This window comes from Lissotriton vulgaris, chromosome 1_1, assembly GCF_964263255.1.
Source record: "Lissotriton vulgaris chromosome 1_1, aLisVul1.2, whole genome shotgun sequence".
In the NCBI taxonomy this organism is placed as follows: Eukaryota; Metazoa; Chordata; class Amphibia; order Caudata; family Salamandridae; genus Lissotriton; species Lissotriton vulgaris.
In genome coordinates, this window is record NC_141685.1 from 244,049,292 (window position 1) to 244,068,818 (window position 19,527).

At 45.7% G+C, this 19,527-nt stretch overlaps 12 non-coding genes across 12 annotated transcripts; all 12 read right to left on the reverse strand.

Annotated features, from left to right (window-relative positions):
* Positions 1-3,833: 3,833 nt before the first annotated feature.
* On the reverse strand, positions 3,834-3,905 carry TRNAC-GCA (transfer RNA cysteine (anticodon GCA)). Its single transcript has one exon. It is a non-coding gene; the product is annotated as a tRNA-Cys (tRNA).
* Positions 3,906-7,611: 3,706 nt separating this feature from the next.
* Positions 7,612-7,683, reverse strand: TRNAC-GCA (transfer RNA cysteine (anticodon GCA)). Its single transcript has one exon. It is a non-coding gene; the product is annotated as a tRNA-Cys (tRNA).
* A 1,010-nt stretch (positions 7,684-8,693) lies between these two features.
* On the reverse strand, positions 8,694-8,765 carry TRNAC-GCA (transfer RNA cysteine (anticodon GCA)). Its single transcript has one exon. It is a non-coding gene; the product is annotated as a tRNA-Cys (tRNA).
* A 1,010-nt stretch (positions 8,766-9,775) lies between these two features.
* On the reverse strand, positions 9,776-9,847 carry TRNAC-GCA (transfer RNA cysteine (anticodon GCA)). The gene has a single exon. It is a non-coding gene; the product is annotated as a tRNA-Cys (tRNA).
* Positions 9,848-10,859: 1,012 nt separating this feature from the next.
* TRNAC-GCA (transfer RNA cysteine (anticodon GCA)) lies at positions 10,860-10,931 on the reverse strand. Its single transcript has one exon. It is a non-coding gene; the product is annotated as a tRNA-Cys (tRNA).
* Positions 10,932-11,941: 1,010 nt separating this feature from the next.
* TRNAC-GCA (transfer RNA cysteine (anticodon GCA)) lies at positions 11,942-12,015 on the reverse strand. Its single transcript has one exon. It is a non-coding gene; the product is annotated as a tRNA-Cys (tRNA).
* A 1,012-nt stretch (positions 12,016-13,027) lies between these two features.
* On the reverse strand, positions 13,028-13,099 carry TRNAC-GCA (transfer RNA cysteine (anticodon GCA)). Its single transcript has one exon. It is a non-coding gene; the product is annotated as a tRNA-Cys (tRNA).
* Positions 13,100-14,112: 1,013 nt separating this feature from the next.
* TRNAC-GCA (transfer RNA cysteine (anticodon GCA)) lies at positions 14,113-14,184 on the reverse strand. The gene has a single exon. It is a non-coding gene; the product is annotated as a tRNA-Cys (tRNA).
* Positions 14,185-15,194: 1,010 nt separating this feature from the next.
* TRNAC-GCA (transfer RNA cysteine (anticodon GCA)) lies at positions 15,195-15,266 on the reverse strand. Its single transcript has one exon. It is a non-coding gene; the product is annotated as a tRNA-Cys (tRNA).
* A 1,012-nt stretch (positions 15,267-16,278) lies between these two features.
* TRNAC-GCA (transfer RNA cysteine (anticodon GCA)) lies at positions 16,279-16,350 on the reverse strand. The gene has a single exon. It is a non-coding gene; the product is annotated as a tRNA-Cys (tRNA).
* A 1,011-nt stretch (positions 16,351-17,361) lies between these two features.
* TRNAC-GCA (transfer RNA cysteine (anticodon GCA)) lies at positions 17,362-17,433 on the reverse strand. Its single transcript has one exon. It is a non-coding gene; the product is annotated as a tRNA-Cys (tRNA).
* Positions 17,434-18,445: 1,012 nt separating this feature from the next.
* On the reverse strand, positions 18,446-18,517 carry TRNAC-GCA (transfer RNA cysteine (anticodon GCA)). The gene has a single exon. It is a non-coding gene; the product is annotated as a tRNA-Cys (tRNA).
* Positions 18,518-19,527: the final 1,010 nt, after the last annotated feature.

The following is a 19,527-nucleotide window of genomic DNA, read 5'->3' on the forward strand; positions in this document are numbered from 1 at the left end:
GACTGTAGAAAAAAACTCGGAGAAAAGGAACCATCGGGAAGGGGCTGAGAGGCAGGTGCGTTCCCGGGCCCCTGGGGGCCCCGGCAGGCGGGCCCGGGTGCTGCCTGGCCCCGTCTCAGCATGGCCGGACCTCACGGAGGCCTGCCTGAGCAAACTCGGAGGAAAAGGCCCATCGGCAAGGGGGCTGAGCGGCAGGTACGTACCCAGGCCCCTGGGGGCCCCGGCGGGCATGCCCGGGTCCTGCCTTCCCCTGATTCAGAATCGCAAGACCACACGGAGGTCTGTCTGACCCTCTCCCTACTAATCCGGAGGAAAATTACCCCCCTTTCTTGTAATCCGTGCACTTGAGGTGACAGAGGGGACCTAAGGCGCGAAAGTGCCCGACCTCCTGGAGCCCTCGCTGGGATTCGGGAGGCAAATGGCACCTCATCGGGACTTCCAGGGAAGTTCGGCCATCTGGTCGCCCCCATAGGAAAGCATTGCCGGAGACCAGATGGCCGAGGCGATCCTGGAGACCAGATGGCCGAGGCGATCCTGGAGACCAGATGCCCGAGGGGATCCTGGAGACCAGATGGCCGAGGGGATCCGGGAGACCAGATGGCCGAGGGGATCCCGGAGACCAGATGGCCGAGGGGATCCCAGAGACCAGATGGCCGGGCACGAAAGTCAAGCCAGCCTATGTCACTCTGTGCCCCAACGAAAAAGTGAGCTGGCGTCAGGGAAAGGGCGGGTTGGGGACCGGAGGCCCAGGGCCTAGCACCCGACCCGGGGCCCGGACGGGCCCCTGGACCCAGCCTGGGCTCTAATGCCCGGAGACGCAGGGGAAGCCTCCCCGGGCCCTCCGGACCCCGTCCCAGGCACCCTGCCACGCAGCAGGACCAAGGACAGAGCCCGGGATGGGGAGGCCGCCCTCCCCGGGCCCTCGGGGGCCCCGGCCGAAGCTCCTGAACTCAGTCCGGCAAGGGGAGGCTTCCCGGGCACAACGGAGCCCCGTCCCGGGGCTTTGGCAGTGTGGCATGTCGGTGGACGGCGCCCAGGGCCGTAGCACACAACCCGGGGCCCGGCCGGGCCCCTGGACCCAGCCGGGGCTCCCGGGCCCGGAGGCGCAGGGGAAGCCTCCCCGGGCCCTCCAGACCCCGTCCCGGGCACCCTGCCACGCAGCAGGACCAAGGACAGAGCCCGGGATGGGGAGGCCGCCCTCCCCGGGCCCTCGGGGGCCCCGGCCGAAGCTCCTGAACTCAGCCCGGCAAGGGGAGGCTTCCCGGCCACAACGGAGCCCCATCCCGGGGCTTTGGGAGTGTGGCATGTCGGTGGACGGCGCCCAGGGCCGTAGCACACGACCCGGGGCCCGGCCGGGCCCCTGGGCTCCCAAGCCCGGAGGCGCAGGGGAAGCCTCCCCGGGCCCTCCGGACCCCGTCCCGGGCACCCTGCCACGCAGCAGGACCAAGGACAGAGCCCGGTATGGGGAGGCCGCCCTCCCCGGGCCATCGGGGGCCCCGGCCGAAGCTCCTGAACTCAGCCCGGCAAGGGGAGGCTTCCCGGGCACAACGGAGCCCCATCCCGGGGCTTTGGCAGTGTGGCATGTCGGTGGACGGCGCCCAGGGCCGTAGCACACGACCCGGGGCCCGGCCGGGCCCCTGGGCTCCCAAGCCCGGAGGCGCAGGGGAAGCCTTCCCGGGCCCTCCGGACCCCGTCCCGGGCACCCTGCCACGCAGCAGGACCAAGGACAGAGCCCGGGATGGGGAGGCCGCCCTCCCCGGGCCCTCAGGGGCCCCGGCCGGAGCTGCTGAACTCAGCCGATGGAGGGGAGGCTCCCCGGGCTCGAAGGAAACCACGTCCTGGTCCTTTGTCAGTGCGGCAGGCCGGGGGACCGGGCCCAGGGCCGGGGCACCCGACCCGGGGCCCGGCCGGGCCCCCGGACCCCATCCAGGGCTTCCTGCCACGCGGCAGACCCAGGGACGGATCCGGGGCTGGGCCGGCATCCTGGCATGTCCAGCTGACGGCTGAGGACCGCTAGGCCGAGGGGGGTCCCAGAATACCTTGTCCCTACCAATCCGGAGGAAAATTACCCCCATTTCTTGTAATCCGTGCACACGAGGTGACAGAGGGGACCCAGGGCGCAAAAGTGCCCGACCTCCTGGAGCCCTCGCTGGGACCTGGGAGGCGAGTGGCACCCCATCGGGACTTCCAGGGAAGTCCGGCCATCTGGTCACACCATAGGAAAGCTTCGCGGGCGACCAGATGGCCGAGGCGAGAGGGGCGACCAGATGGCCAGGAACGAAATGACGCCAATCTGTCTGCCCCGGGCCTGTAGGGCTCAGGAGCTGCGGGGCCCCTGGGCTCTGGGACTGCAGGGCTCGGGGACTGCAGGGCTCCACGGCTGCAGGGCTCCGGGGCTCCGGGGCTCCAGGGCTCCAGGGCTCCAGGGCTCCAGGGCTCCAGGGCTCCAGGGCTCGCGGGCTGCAGGTCTCCAGAGCAGCAGGGCTCTGGGGTTGCAGGGCCCGGGACCCATGGAGCCCGTCCCAGGACCCATGGAGCCCGTCCCAGGCTCTTCCCCACGCCGCGGGTCGGAGGAGGGAGCCCCGGATGCCTGGGAGGTGTTTTGTTCGGGGCACATCCCATCTGGTCCCCAGGAAGGGGACCGCCAGCACAGGCAGGCGGGCCCGGGTGCTGCCTGGCCCTGTCTCAGCATGGCCAGACCTCGCGGAGGCCTGCCTGAGCAAACTCGGAGGAAAAGGCCCATCGGCGATGGGGCTGAGAGGCAGGTGCGTACCCGGGCCCCTGGGGGCCCCGGCGGGCGGGCCCGGGTCCTGCCTTCCCCGGATTCAGAACCACCGGACCTATCGGAGGTCGGAATGTAGGAAAAAAACTCGGAGAAAAGGAACCATCGGGAAGGGGCTGAGAGGCAGGTGCGTTCCCGGGCCCCGGCGGGCTGGCCCGGGTGCTGCCTGGCCCCGTCTCAGCATGGCCAGACCTCGCGGAGGCCTGCCTGAGCAAACTCAGAGGAAAAGGCCCATCGGCAAGGGGGCTGAGCGGCAGGTACGTACCCGGGCCCCTGGGGGCCCCGGCGGGCATGCCCGGGTCCTGCCTTCCCCTGATTCAGAATCGCAAGACCACACGGAGGTCTGACTGACCCTCTCCCTACTAATCCGGAGGAAAATTACCCCCCTTTCTTGTAATCCGTGCACTCGAGGTGACAGAGGGGACCCAAGGCGCAAAAGTACCCGACCTCCTGGAGCCCTTGCTGGGATCCGGGAGGCAAATGGCACCTCATCGGGACTTCCAGGGAACCCCGGCCACCTGGTCGCCCCATTGGAAAGCATTGCGTGAGACCAGATGGCAGGGATCGAAAGTGCTTCCAGGGAAGTTTGGCCATCTGGTCTCCCCCATCGGAAAGCATTGCGTGCGACCAGATGCCCGAGCGGTACCGTGCGACCAGATGGCCGGGATCGAAAGTGCTTCACACCCCGAGCCTTCGTGGTAGGGCTCCTGCCTGCCTGCCCACGCAAGGCAGGGCTCCGGGACCCCGGCTGGGCCTCAGGCGCGGGGTGGACCACCGGAGCTCTCAGGCACGGACGCCCGAAGGGAGGACTGCCCGGGACCCGCGGACCCCGTCCTGGGCACTCTGATCTGCCGCCGGCGCCGGGGATCGAACCGTGATTCCCCAGATGGGGATATCCCAAAAATCCGGCCTGGGAGGTGCTCGCCAGGACCAGGGTTGGAGACCCCTGTATTAAAGTGTAACATCCAAGGGAACACTGACTCTGTCAAAGATGATCCAAATGGGATTCATGAAAATTCCCAACTACAAACAGCAGATTCAAAATAGTATGAGGGGACACCCGGATTTGAACCAGGGACCTCTTGATCTGCAGTCAAATGCTCTACCACTGAGCTATATCCCCAGCTGTCAGCCAAGATCAGAATGACAATATATCAGTACATCATGAAAGAGTGAAAGGATCATGTTAAGTTGTGCCGGAAAGTACAACCTTGAAACTGTGGAACTGTAGAAGTAGTTCTTAATAATATTTATTAAAGGAAAAATGGATCATTAAAAAAAATATATGTATTTGTTTGATTGGTATTTTATTTGAATAGGCAGTAGTACATAGGACCAATGCCTGCACTTAAAATGTTTGTTCTGAAACATTCTCAAAGGGGAAGAGGTTTTTACGGGATACCTTATTGTTTCATGTTTGGTTACCACAATCACTCAGATGGTGATGAAGTATGATTGTTTTGGGCCAAATTACGGAGGAAAAACATTTCGACATACCACTACAATTCGGTATTTGGAAGGAACACCCAAACACCCCTTTCAAGTACCTTCGATTTAATACATCAAAAAAAGCCACATTGTGCTTGCAACTGGCCTGATTCTTCAGACCAGCCTTCTTGCAACTGCAACGAGGGTTTGAACATCTTGCACGTAGGCAGAGCTTTCAAGAAGAAATTAAATAGTTCCTACGTTGCACAAAAATGAAGTGCTTCAAACAAGCACATACTTTTAATGCACAGGGAAAAGCTGGAATATATGGCTGAGATACCCGCCACCCCCTCTCAACACAATCCCCAAGGATGGGAAACCGGAAACAGTTCTGAAGTTTTTTGGAGACGGGAGGGAGTGACCCTCCCGGGCCGTATTTATTAAAATATGAAACAAAATTAAAACATTAAATCAACAGTTTCATATTATGTACAATTTCATTACCACATTGTGATGTTTGGCTAACCTTAACAAATCCTCTAATACAAAGGTTCTCCTAGCCGAACTAACATCCTACCAAACATTTACTTAACTTTTGAAATTGTACATCCTAACGTTTAAGGGCCAACGGCAAGGTCGTAACCGGTGTCAAGATCCCTAACCCAGACATATCCCCCTCACTTGAGAGGGGCGGCACGGAGGCATACCTCAAGTGCAACTACCAATTTCCCTTGACTTGACGGGGGCCCCAATAAAACTCGACGCCACTTAAAGGTCGTACGAGGACTCGTGTGAGGTATCTAGAAGGTAGCGTAGACCCCCCCCCAAACCCCACACAACTTACCACATCTGCCGTCGCAGACGTCCTGGCCCCGGGAAATTCCCCAGGAGGGGGCTGTAACCCCTCCTACCCATGAAGGGGCCTTGACCGCCTTCCCTTTCCTTTCGGCGACCCATCCTTAGAAGGGACCGCCTCCCCGTTGAGGGGCCAATGGCCACCTCCCCGAGCGCCCCCATCCGTAATGGGTGACGCCCACTCATAGGGATCTTCCAATTAGTGCTCACCGATCATGACCTTACCGCCCGACCAAAATAATACGACAATGCTAACTAAATAACTAAACACTAAATATAACAGACAGTATCAACAACAACTTTATTCAAAGCATGCTTACTGCTGAACACTAAAGCACAATTACTTTATTTGCAAAACATAACACAAATCGATCATTCTTTATTGCATACTCAAAATCTTCACGATAATACCACAACCTGTAAACGAAAATCAGATTTATCCATCAAACTTTATTCAAAACCACTCGCTGTCTTCAGGGGCTGGTGGGTGGGTCAAAATTGGCTCTCCGTTCCGTCTCGAGCTCACGTGCAGCGAGGAGGTGCAGCTTCAGAGCACAGGAACAAGAGGATGCTTTCTGGTCTCGTACCTCCTTTTATCCGTCTTCAGGGCGGGCGTAAACCCGCCCCTGCCTGCCCCTTGGGCGTGGCCAGCCGCGTCAGTGTCTAGGCCAACCCACTCTAGGGCGGGAAAAGGCGCGCCCCGGCTACGCCGCTTCGGGCATACCAGCCGAGACTCGCCTCCCGCCCAAGATGGCTTCCCGGGGGGATCGTGGTACTCTGCCATAAGTTCGGGGGGACCGATTGGTCGCCCCTTTCCATATGGCTGAGATACCCGCCACCCTCTCTCAACACAATCCCCAAGGATGGGAAACCGGAAACAGTTCTGAAGTTTTTTGGAGACGGGAGGGAGTGACCCTCCCGGGCCGTATTTATTAAAATATGAAACAAAATTAAAACATTAAATCAACAGTTTCATATTATGTACAATTTCATTACCACATTGTGATGTTTGGCTAACCTTAACATATCCTCTAATACAAAGGTTCTCCTAGCCGAACTAACATCCTACCAAACATTTACTTAACTTTTGAAATTGTACATCCTAACGTTTAAGGGCCAACGGCAAGGTCGTAACCGGTGTCAAGATCCCTAACCCAGACATATCCCCCTCACTTGAGAGGGGCGGCACGGAGGCATACCTCAAGTGCAACTACCAATTTCCCTTGACTTGACGGGGGCCCCAATAAAACTCGACGCCACTTAAAGGTCGTACGAGGACTCGTGTGAGGTATCTAGAAGGTAGCATAGACCCCCCCCAAACCCCACACAACTTACCACATCTGCCGTCGCAGACGTCCTGGCCCCGGGAAATTCCCCAGGAGGGGGCTGTAACCCCTCCTACCCATGAAGGGGCCTTGACCGCCTTCCCTTTCCTTTCGGCGACCCATCCTTAGAAGGGACCGCCTCCCCGTTGAGGGGCCAATGGCCACCTCCCCCGAGCGCCCCCATCCGTAATGGGTGACGCCCACTCATAGGGATCTTCCAATTAGTGCTCACCGATCATGACCTTACCGCCCGACCAAAATAATACGACAATGCTAACTAAATAACTAAACACTAAATATAACAGACAGTATCAACAACAACTTTATTCAAAGCATGCTTACTGCTGAACACTAAAGCACAATTACTTTATTTGCAAAACATAACACAAATCGATCATTCTTTATTGCATACTCAAAATCTTCACGATAATACCACAACCTGTAAACGAAAATCAGATTTATCCATCAAACTTTATTCAAAACCACTCGCTGTCTTCAGGGGCTGGTGGGTGGGTCAAAATTGGCTCTTCGTTCCGTCTCGAGCTCACGTGCAGCGAGGAGGTGCAGCTTCAGAGCACAGGAACAAGAGGATGCTTTCTGGTCTCGTTCCTCCTTTTATCCGTCTTCAGGGCGGGCGTAAACCCGCCCCTGCCTGCCCCTTGGGCGTGGCCAGCCGCGTCAGTGTCTAGGCCAACCCACTCTAGGGCGGGAAAAGGCGCGCCCCGGCTACGCCGCTTCGGGCATACCAGCCGAGACTCGCCTCCCGCCCAAGATGGCTTCCCGGGGGGATCGTGGTACTCTGCCATAAGTTCGGGGGGAACGATTGGTCGCCCCTTTCCATATGTAAGACTGAGGACACAGGTGAAATGAGAAATAGACTGACTGCATCGCTGCACAGTATTCTAAGCCATTTCTTTAGTGCGATTCAAGAGAGCACCAAAAAGTATAACAAATTTGTCAATTTGTTTCATAGTCCATTCCCTTTCTTTAGTGCTGTAAAAGGAAGAGCCAAATTCCAAAATAGATCAATGATCTTTCAGAAATTTCCCAAAGGGAATACCAAGCCGAGTGTTAAAACTCCATTTACTCACAGGTTTTGAGCAGCAAACTATGTAATGCTATTAAAGTGCAATATCCAAGGGAACACTGACTCTGTCAAAGATGATCCAAAAGGAATTGATGAAAAGTCCCAACTACAAACAACAGAATCAAAATAGTATGAGGGGACACCCGGATTTGAACCAGGGACCTCTTGATCTGCAGTCAAATGCTCTACCACTAAGCTACATCCCCAGCTTTTCAGTATAAGCAGAATGACATAATATCAGTACATCATGAAAGAGTGAGAGGATCATGATAAGTTGTGCCGGAAAGTACAGGCTTGAAACTGTGGAACAGGAGAAGTAGTAATTAATATTATTTATTAAAGGAAAGCTGTATCATTTAAAAAACGGATTACTTTGTTTCATTGCTATTTTATTTGAATAGGCAGTGGTACATAAGACCAATGCCTCTACATACAATGATTGTTTGAAACATTCTTAAAGGGGAAGAGGTTTTTACGTGACACATTATCATTTGATGATTGGTTACCACAATCACCGAGATGGTGGTGAAGTATGAATGTTTTTGGCAAAATGACGGAGGAAAAACATTTCTACATACCACTACAATTCGGTATTTGGAAGGAACACCCAAACACCCCTTTCAAGTACCTTCGATTTAATACATCAAAAAAAGCCACTTTGAGCTTGCAACTGGCCTGATTCTTCAGACCAGCCTTCTTGCAACTGCAACGAGGGTTTGTACATCTTGCACGTAGGCAGAGCTTTCAAGGAGAAATTAAATAGTTCCTACGTTGCACAAAAATGACGTGCTTCAAACAAGCACATACTTTTAATGCACAGGGAAAAGGTGGAATATATGTAAGACTGAGGACACAGGTGAAATGAGAAATAGACTGACTGCATCGCTGCACAGTATTCTAAGCCATTTCTTTAGTGCGATTCAAGAACGCATCAAACAGTATAACAAATTTGTCAATTTGTTTCATAGTCCATTCCCTTTCTTTAGTGCTGTAAAAGGAAGAGCCAAATTCCAAAATAGATCAATGATCTTTCAGAAATTTCCCAAAGGGAATACCAAGCCGAGTGTTAAAACTCCATTTACTCACAGGTTTTGAGCAGCAAACTCTGTAATGCTATTAAAGTGCAAAATCCAAGGGAACACTGACTCTGTCAAAGATGATCCAAAAGGAATTGATGAAAAGTCCCAACTACAAACAACAGAATCAAAATAGTCTGAGGGGACACCCGGATTTGAACCAGGGACCTCTTGATCTGCAGTCAAATGCTCTACCACTGAGCTATATCCCCAGCTTTTCAGTAAAGTCAGAGTGACATAATATCAGTACATCATGAAAGAGTGAGAGGATCATGCTAAGTTGTGCCGGAAAGTACAGGCTTGAAACTGTGGAACATGAGAAGTAGTCCTTAATATTATTTATTAAAGTAAAACTGGATCATTTAAAAAACAGATTAATTTGTTTCATTGCTATTTTATTTGAATAGGCAGTGGTACATAAGACCAAAGCCTCTACATACAATGATTGTTTGAAACATTCTTAAAGGGGAAGAGGTTTTTACGTGACACATTATCATTTGATGTTTGGTTACCACAATCACCGAGATGGTGGTGAAGTATGATTGTTTTTTTGCCAAATTACGGAGGAAAAACCTTTCTACATACCACTACAATTCGGTATTTGGAAGGAACACCCAAACACCCCTTTCAAGTACCTTCGATTTAATACATCAAAAAAAGCCACTTTGTGCTTGCAACTGGCCTGATTCTTCAGACCAGCCTTCTTGCAACTGCAACGAGGGTTTGAACATCTTGCACGTAGGCAGAGCTTTCAAGGAGAAATTAAATAGTTCCTACGTTGCACAAAAATGAAGTGCTTCAAACAAGCACATACTTTTAATGCACAGGGAAAAGCTGGAATATATGTAAGACTGAGGACACAGGTGAAATGAGAAATAGACTGACTGCATTGCTGCACAGTATTCTTAGCCATTTCTTTAGTGCGATTCAAGAGAGCACCAAACAGTATAACAAATTTTTGAATTGGTTTCATAGTCCATTCCCTTTGTTTAGAGCTGTGAAAGGTAGAGCCGAATTCCAAAATAGATCAATGATGTTTCAGAAATTTCCCATAGGGAATACCAAGCCCAGTGTAAAAAATGCAGTTACTCACAAGTTTTAATCAGCAACACTGTAATGGTATTAAAGTGTAACATCCAAGGGAACACTGACTCTGTCAAAGATGATCCAAATGGGATTCATGAAAATTCCCAACTACAAACAGCAGATTCAAAATAGTATGAGGGGACACCCGGATTTGAACCAGGAACCGCTTGATCTGCAGTCAAATGCTCTACCACTGAGCTATATCCCCAGCTGTCAGTCAAGATCAGAATGACAATATATCAGTACATCATGAAAGAGTGAGAGGATCATGCTAAGTTGTGCCGGAAAGTACAACCTTGAAACTGTGGAACTGTAGAAGTAGTTCTTAATATTATTTATTAAAGGAAAAATGGATCATTAAAAAATATATATGTATTTGTTTGATTGGTATTTTATTTGAATAGGCAGTGGTACATAGGACCAATGCCTGCACTTAAAATGTTTGTTTTGAAACATTCTCAAAGGGGAAGAGGTTTTTACGGGATACCTTATTGTTTCATGTTTGGTTACCACAATCACTCAGATGGTGATGAAGTATGATTGTTTTGGGCCACATTACGGTGGAAAAACATTTCTACATACCACTACAATTCGGTATTTGGAAGGTACACCCAAACACCCCTTTCACGGACCTTAGATTTAAAACATCAGAAAAAGCCACTTTGTGCTTGCAAATGGCCTGATTCTTCAGGCCAGCCTTCTTGCAACTGCAACAATGGTTCGTACATCTTGCACGTAGGCAGATCATTTAAGGAGAAATTAAATAGTTCCTACGTTGCACAAAAATGAAGTGCTTCAAACAAGCACATACTTTGGATGCACAGGGAAAAGGTGGAATATATGTAAGACTGATGACACAGGTGAAATGAGAAATAGACTGACTGCATCGCTGCACAGTATTCTAAGCCATTTCTTTAGTGCGATTCAAGAGAGCACCAAACAGTATAACAAATTTGTCAATTTGTTTCATAGTCCATTCCCTTTCTTTAGTGCTGTAAAAGGAAGAGCCAAATTCCAAAATAGATCAATTATCTTTCAGAAATTTCCCAAAGGGAATACCAAGCCGAGTGTTAAAACTCCATTCACTCACAGGTTTTGAGCAGCAAACTATGTAATGTTATTAAAGTGCAATATCCAAGGGAACACTGACTCTGTCAAAGATGATCCAAAAGGAATTGATGAAAAGTCCCAACTACAAACAATAGAATCAAAATAGTCTGAGGGGACACCCGGATTTGAACCAGGGACCTCTTGATCTGCAGTCAAATCCTCTACCACTGAGATATATCCCCAGCTGTCAGCCAAAATCAGAATGACAATATATCAGTACATCATGAAAGAGTGCGAGGATCATGCTAAGTTGTGCCGGTAAGTACAACCTTGAAACTGTGGAACTGTAGAAGTAGTTCTTAATATTATTTATTAAAGGAAAAATGGATCATTAAAAAAAATATATGTATTTGTTTGATTGGTATTTTATTTGAATAGGCAGTAGTACATAGGACCAATGCCTGCACTTAAAATGTTTGTTTTGAAACATTCTCAAAGGGGAAGAGGTTTTTACGGGATACCTTATTGTTTCATGTTTGGTTACCACAATCACTCAGATGGTGATGAAGTATGATTGTTTTGGGCCACATTACGGTGGAAAACCATTTCTACATACCACTACAATTCGGTATTTGGAAGGTACACCCAAACACCCCTTTCACGGACCTTCGATTTAAAACATCAGAAAAAGCCACTTTGTGCTTGCAAATGGCCTGATTCTTCAGGCCAGCCTTCTTGCAACTGCAACAATGGTTCGTACATCTTGCACGTAGGCAGAGCATTTAAGGAGAAATTAAATAGTTCCTATGTTGCACAAAAATGAAGTGCTTCAAACAAGCACATACTTTGGATGCACAGGGAAAAGGTGGAATATATGTAAGACTGAGGACACAGGTGAAATGAGAAATAGACTGACTGCATCGCTGCACAGTATTCTAAGCCATTTCTTTAGTGCGATTCAAGAAAGCACCAAACAGTATAACAAATTTGTCAATTTATTTCATAGTCCATTCCCTTTCTTTAGTGCTGTAAAAGGAAGAGCCAAATTCCAAAATAGATCAATGATCTTTCAGAAAGTTCCCAAAGGGAACACCAAGCTGAGTGTTAAAACTGCATTTACTCACAAGTTTTGAGCAGCAAACTCTGTAATGATATTAAAGTGCAATATCCAAGGGAACACTGACTCTGTCAAAGATGATCCAAAAGGAATTGATGAAAAGTCCCAACTACAAACAACAGAATCAAAATAGTCTGATGGGACACCCGGATTTGAACCAGGGACCTCTTGATCTGCAGTCAAATGCTCTGCCACTGAGCTATATCCCCAACTTTTCAGTCAAATCAGAATGACATAATATCAGTACATCATGAAAGAGTGAGAGGATCATGCTAAGTTGTGCCGGAAAGTACAGGCTTGAAACTGTGGAACAGGAGAAGTAGTAGTTAATATTATTTATTAAAGGAAAGCTGTATCATTTAAAAAACGGATTACTTTGTTTCATTGCTATTTTATTTGAATAGGCAGTGGTACATAAGACCAATGCCTCTACGTACAATGATTGTTTTGAAACATTCTTAAAGGGGAAGAGGTTTTTACGTGACACATTATCATTTGATGATTGGTTACCACAATCACCGAGATGGTGGTGAAGTATGATTGTGTTTTGGCCAAATTACGATGGAAAAACATTTCTACATACCACTACAATTCGGTATTTGGAAGGAACACCCAAACACCCCTTTCAAGTACCTTTGATTTAATACATCAAAAAAAGCCACTTTGTGCTTGCAACTGGCCTGATTCTTCAGACCAGCCTTCTTGCAACTGCAACAAGGGTTTGTACATCTTGCACGTAGGCAGAGCTTTCAAGGAGAAATTAAATAGTTCCTAAGTTGCACAAAAATGAAGTGCTTCAAACAAACACATACTTTGTATGGACAGAGAAGAGATGGAATATATGTAAGACTGAGGACACAGGTGTAATGAGAAATAGACTGACTGCATCGCTGCACAGTATTCGAAGCCATTTCTTTAGTGCGATTCAAGAAAGCACCAAACAGTATAACAAATGTGTCAGTTTATTTCATAGTCCATTCCCTTTCTCTTGTGCTGTAAAAGGAAGAGCCAAATTCCAAAATAGATCAATGATCTTTCAGAAAGTTCCCAAAGGGAACACCAAGCCGAGTGTTAAAACTGCATTTACTCACAGGTTTTGAGCAGCAAACTCTGTAATGTTATTAAAGTGCAATATCCAAGGGAACACTGACTCTGTCAAAGATGATCCAAAAGGAATTGATGAAAAGTCCCAACTACAAACAACAGAATCAAAATAGTCTGAGGGGACACCCGGATTTGAACCAGGGAGCTCTTGATCTGCAGTCAAATGCTCTACCACTGAGCTATATCCCCATCTTTTCAGTAAAATCAGAATGACATAATATCAGTACATCATGAAAGAGTGAGAGGATCATGCTAAGTTGTGCCGGAAAGTACAGGCTTGAAACTGTGGAACAGGAGAAGTAGTCCTTAATATTATTTATTAAAGTAAAACTGGCTCATTTAAAAAACAGATTAATTTGTTTCATTGCTATTTTATTTGAATAGGCAGTGGTACATAAGACCAATTCCTCTACATACAATGATTGTTTTGAAACATTCTTAAAGCGGAAGAGGTTTTTACATGACACATTATCATTTGATGATTGGTTACCACAATCACCGAGATGGTGGTGAAGTATGAATGTTTTTTGGCCAAATTACGGAGGAAAAACATTTCTACATACCACTACAATTCGGTATTTGGAAGGAACACCCAAACACCCGTTTCAAGTACCTTCGATTTAATACATCAAAAAAAGCCACTTTGTGCTTGCAACTGGCCTGATTCTTCAGACCAGCCTTCTTGCAACTGCAAAAAAGGGTTTGTACATCTTGCACATAGGCAGAGCTTTCAAGGAGAAATTAAATAGTTCCTACGTTGCACAAAAATGAAGTGCTTCATACAAGCACATACTTTTAATGCACAGGGAAAAGGTGGAATATATGTAAGACTGAGGACACAGGTGAAATGAGAAATAGACTGACTGCATCGCTGCACAGTATTCTAAGCCATTTCTTTAGTGCGATTCAAGAAAGCATCAAACAGTATAACAAATTTGTCAATTTGTTTCATAGTCCATTCCCTTTCTTTAGTGCTGTAAAAGGAAGAGCCAAATTCCAAAATAGATCAATGATCTTTCAGAAATTTCCCAAAGGGAATACCAAGCCGAGTGTTAAAACTCCATTTATTCACAGGTTTTGAGCAGCAAACTCTGTAATGCTATTAAAGTGCAATATCCAAGGGAACACTGACTCTGTCAAAGATGATCCAAAAGGAATTGATGAAAAGTCCCAACTACAAACAACAGAATCAAAATAGTCTGAGGGGACACCCGGATTTGAACCAGGGACCTCTTGATCTGCAGTCAAATGCTCTACCACTGAGCTATATCCCCAGCTTTTCAGTAAAATCCGAATGACATAATATCAGTACATCATGAAAGAGTGAGAGGATCATGCTAAGTTGTACCGAAAAGTACAGGCTTGAAACTGTGGAACAGGAGAAGTAGTCCCTAATATTATTTATTAAAGTAAAACTGGATCATTTAAAAAACAGATTAATTTTTTCATTGCTATTTTATTTAAATAGGCCGTGGTACATAAGACAAATGCCTCTACATACAATGATTGTTTTGAAACATTCTTAAAGGGGAAGAGGTTTTTACGTGACACATTATCATTTGATGATTGGTTACCACAATCACCGAGATGGTGGTGAAGTATGATTGTTTTTTGGCCAAATTACGATGGAAAAACATTTCTACATACCACTACAATTCGGTATTTGGAAGGAACACCCAAACACCCCTTTCAAGTACCTTCAATTTAATACATCAAAAAAAGCCACTTTGTGCTTGCAACTGGCCTGATTCTTCAGACCAGCCTTCTTGCAACTGCAACGAGGGTTTGTACATCTTGCATGTAGGCAGAGCTTTCAAGGAGAAATTAAATAGTTCCTAATTTGCACAAAAATGAAGTGCTTCAAACAAACACATACTTTGTATGGACAGAGAAGAGATGGAATATATGTAAGACTGAGGACACAGGTGTAATGAGAAATAGATTGATTGCATAGCTGCCCAGTATTCTAAGCCATTTCTTTAGTGCGATTCAAGAGAGCACCAAACAGTATAACAAATTTGTCAATTGGTTTCATAGTCCATTCCCTTTGTTTAGAGCTGTGAAAGGTAGAGCCGAATTCCAAAATAGATCAATGATGTTTCAGAAATTTCCCATAGGGAATACCAAGCCCAGTGTAAAAAATGCAGTTACTCACAAGTTTTAATCAGCAAAACTGTAATGTTATTAAAGTCTAACATCCAAGGGAACACTGACTCTGTCAAAGATGATCCAAATGGGATTCATGAAAATTCCCAACTACAAACAGCAGATTCAAAATAGTATGAGGGGACACCCGGATTTGAACCAGGGACCTCTTGATCTGCAGTCAAATGCTCTACCACTGAGCTATATCCCCAGCTGTCAGCCAAGATCAGAATGACAATATATCAGTACATCATGAAAGAGTGAGAGGATCATGCTAAGTTGTGCCGGAAAGTACAACCTTGAAACCGTGGAACTGTAGAAGTAGTTCTTAATATTATGTATTAAAGGAAAAATGGATCATTAAAAAAAATATATGTATTTGTTTGATTGGTATTTTATTTGAATAGGCAGTGGTACATAGGACCAATGCCTGCACTTAAAATGTTTGTTTTGAAACATTCTCAAAGGGGAAGAGGTTTTTACGGGATACCTTATTGTTTCATGTTTGGTTACCACAATCACTCAGATGGTGATGAAGTATGATTGTTTTGGGCCACATTACGGTGGAAAAACATTTCTACATACCACTACAATTCGGTATTTGGAAGGTACACCCAAACACCCCTTTCACGGACCTTCGATTTAAAACATCAGAAAAAGCCACTTTGTGCTTGCAAATGGCCTGATTCTTCAGGCCAGCCTTCTTGCAACTGCAACAATGGTTCGTACATCTTGCACGTAGGCAGAGCATTTAAGGAGAAATTAAATAGTTCCTACGTTGCACAAAAATGAAGTGCTTCAAACAAGCACATACTTTGGATGCACAGGGAAAAGGTGGAATATATGTAAGACTGAGGACACAGGTGAAATGAGAAATAGACTGACTGCATCGCTGCACAGTATTCTAAGCCATTTCTTTAGTGCGATTCAAGAAAGCACCAAACAGTATAACAAATTTGTCAATTTATTTCATAGTCCATTCCCTTTCTTTAGTGCTGTAAAAGGAAGAGCCAAATTCCCAAATTGATCAATGATCTTTCAGAAAGTTCCCAAATGGAACACCAAGCCGAGTGTTAAAACTGCATTTACTCACAGGTTTTGAGCAGCAAACTCTGTAATGATATTAAAGTGCAATATCCAAGGGAACACTGACTCTGTCAAAGATGATCCAAAAGGAATTGATGAAAAGTCCCAACTACAAACAACAGAATCAAAATAGTCTGAGGGGACACCTGGATTTGAACCAGGGACCTCTTGATCTGCAGTCAAATGCTCTACCACTGAGCTATATCACCAGCTTTTGAGTAAAATCAGAATGACATAATAGCAGTACATCATGAAAGAGTGAGAGGATCATGCTAAGTTGTGCCGGAAAGTACAGGCTTGAAACTGTGGAACATGAGAAGTAGTCCTTAATATTATTTATTAAAGTAAAACTGGATCATTTAAAAACAGATTAATTTGTTTCATTGCTATTTTATTTGAATAGGCCGTGGTACATAAGACCAATGCCTCTACATACAATGATTGTTTTGAAACATTCTTAAAGGGGAAGAGGTTTTTACGTGACACATTATCATTTGATGATTGGTTACCACAATCACCGAGATGGTGGTGAAGTATGATTGTTTTTTGGCCAAATTACGGAGGAAAAACATTTCTACATACCACTACAATTCGGTATTTGGAAGGAACACCCAAACACCCCTTTCAAGTACCTTCGATTTAATACATCAAAAAAATCCACTTTGTGCTTGCAACTGGCCTGATTCTTCAGACCAGCCTTCTTGCAACTGCAACGAGAGTTTGAACATCTTGCACGTAGGCAGAGCTTTCAAGGAGAAATTAAATAGTTCCTACGTTGCACAAAAATGAAGTGCTTCAAACAAGCACATACTTTTAATGCACAGGGAAAAGCTGGAATATATGTAAGACTGAGGACACAGGTGAAATGAGAAATAGACTGACTGCATCGCTGCACAGTATTCTAAGCCATTTCTTTAGTGCGCTTCAAGAGAGCACCAAACAGTATAACAAATTTGTCAATTTGTTTCATAGTCCATTCCCTTTCTTTAGTGCTGTAAAAGGAAGAGCCAAATTCCAAAATAGATCAATGATCTTTCAGAAATTTCCCAAAGGGAATACCAAGCCGAGTGTTAAAACTCCATTTACTCACAGGTTTTGAGCAGCAAACTATGTAATGTTATTAAAGTGCAATATCCAAGGGAACACTGACTCTGTCAAAGATGATCCAAAAGGAATTGATGAAAAGTCCCAACTACAAACAACAGAATCAAAATAGTCTGAGGGGACACCCGGATTTGAACCAGGGACCTCTTGATCTGCAGTCAAATGCTCTACCACTGAGCTATATCCCCAGCTGTCAGCCAAGATCAGAATGACAATATATCAGTACATCATGAAAGAGTGCGAGGATCATGCTAAGTTGTGCCGGAAAGTACAACCTTGAAACTGTGGAACTGAAGAAGTAGTTCTTAATATTATTTATTAAAGGAAAAATGGATCATTAAAAAATATATATGTATTTGTTTGATTGGTATTTTATTTGAATAGGCAGTAGTACATAGGACCAATGCCTGCACTTAAAATGTTTGTTTTGAAACATTCTCAAAGGGTAAGAGGTTTTTACGGGATACCTTATTGTTTCATGTTTGGTTACCACAATCACTCAGATGGTGATGAAGTATGATTGTTTTGGGCCACATTACGGTGGAAAAACATTTCTACATACCACTACAATTCGGTATTTGGAAGGTACACCCAAACACCCCTTTCACGGACCTTCGATTTAAAACATCAGAAAAAGCCACTTTGTGCTTGCAAATGGCCTGATTCTTCAAGCCAGCCTTCTTGCAACTGCAACAATGGTTCGTACATCTTGCACGTAGGCAGAGCATTTAAGGAGAAATTAAATAGTTCCTACGTTGCACAAAAATGAAGTGCTTCAAACAAGCACATACTTTGGATGCACAGGGAAAAGGTGGAATATATGTAAGACTGAGGACACAAGTGAAATGAGAAATAGACTGACTGCATCGCTGCACAGTATTCTAAGCCATTTCTTTAGTGCGATTCAAGAAAGCACCAAACAGTATAACAAATTTGTCAATTTATTTCATAGTCCATTCCCTTTCTTTAGTGCTGTAAAAGGAAGAGCCAAATTCCAAAATAGATCAATGATCTTTCAGAAAGTTCCCAAATGGAACACCAAGCTGAGTGTTAAAACTGCATTTACTCAGAGGTTTTGAGCAGCAAACTCTGTAATGATATTAAAGTGCAATATCCAAGGGAACACTGACTCTGTCAAAGATGATCCAAAAGGAATTGATGAAAAGTCCCAACTACAAACAACAGAATCAAAATAGTCTGAGGGGACACCCGGATTTGAACCAGGGACCTCTTGATCTGCAGTCAAATGCTCTACCACTGAGCTATATCCCCAGCTTTTCAGTAAAATCAGAATGACATAATATCAGTACATCATGAAAGAGTGAGAGGATCATGCTAAGTTGTGCCGGAAAGTACAGGCTTGAAACTGTGGAACAGGAGAAGTAGTCCTTAATATTATTTATTAAAGTAAAACTGGCTCATTTAAAAAACAGATTAATTTGTTTCATTGCTATTTTATTTGAATAGGCCGTGGTACATAAGACCAATGCCTCTACATACAATGATTGTTTTGAAACATTCTTAAAGGGGAAGAGTTTTTTACGTGACACATTATCATTTGATGATTGGTTACCACAATCACCGAGATGGTGGTGAAGTATGATTGTTTTTTGGCCAAATTACAATGGAAAAACATTTCTACATAACACTACAATTCGGTATTTGGAAGGAACACCCAAACACCCCTTTCAAGTACCTTCAATTTAATACATCAAAAAAAGCCACTTTGTGCTTGCAACTGGCCTGATTCTTCAGACCAGCCTTCTTGCAACTGCAACGAGGGTTTGTACATCTTGCACGTAGGCAGAGCTTTCAAGGAGAAATTAAATAGTTCCTAATTTGCACAAAAATGAAGTGCTTCAAACAAACACATACTTTGTATGGACAGAGAAGAGATGGAATATATGTAAGACTGAGGACACAGGTGTAATGAGAAATAGATTGATTGCATAGCTGCCCAGTATTCTAAGCCATTTCTTTAGTGCGATTCAAGAGAGCACCAAACAGTATAACAAATTTGTCAATTGGTTTCATAGTCCATTCCCTTTGTTTAGAGCTGTGAAAGGTAGAGCCGAATTCCAAAATAGATCAATGATGTTTCAGAAATTTCCCATAGGGAATACCAAGCCCAGTGTAAAAAATGCAGTTACTCACAAGTTTTAATCAGCAACACGGTAATGTTATTAAAGTGTAACATCCAAGGGAACACTGACTCTGTCAAAGATGATCCAAATGGGATTCATGAAAATTCCCAACTACAAACAGCAGATTCAAAATAGTAT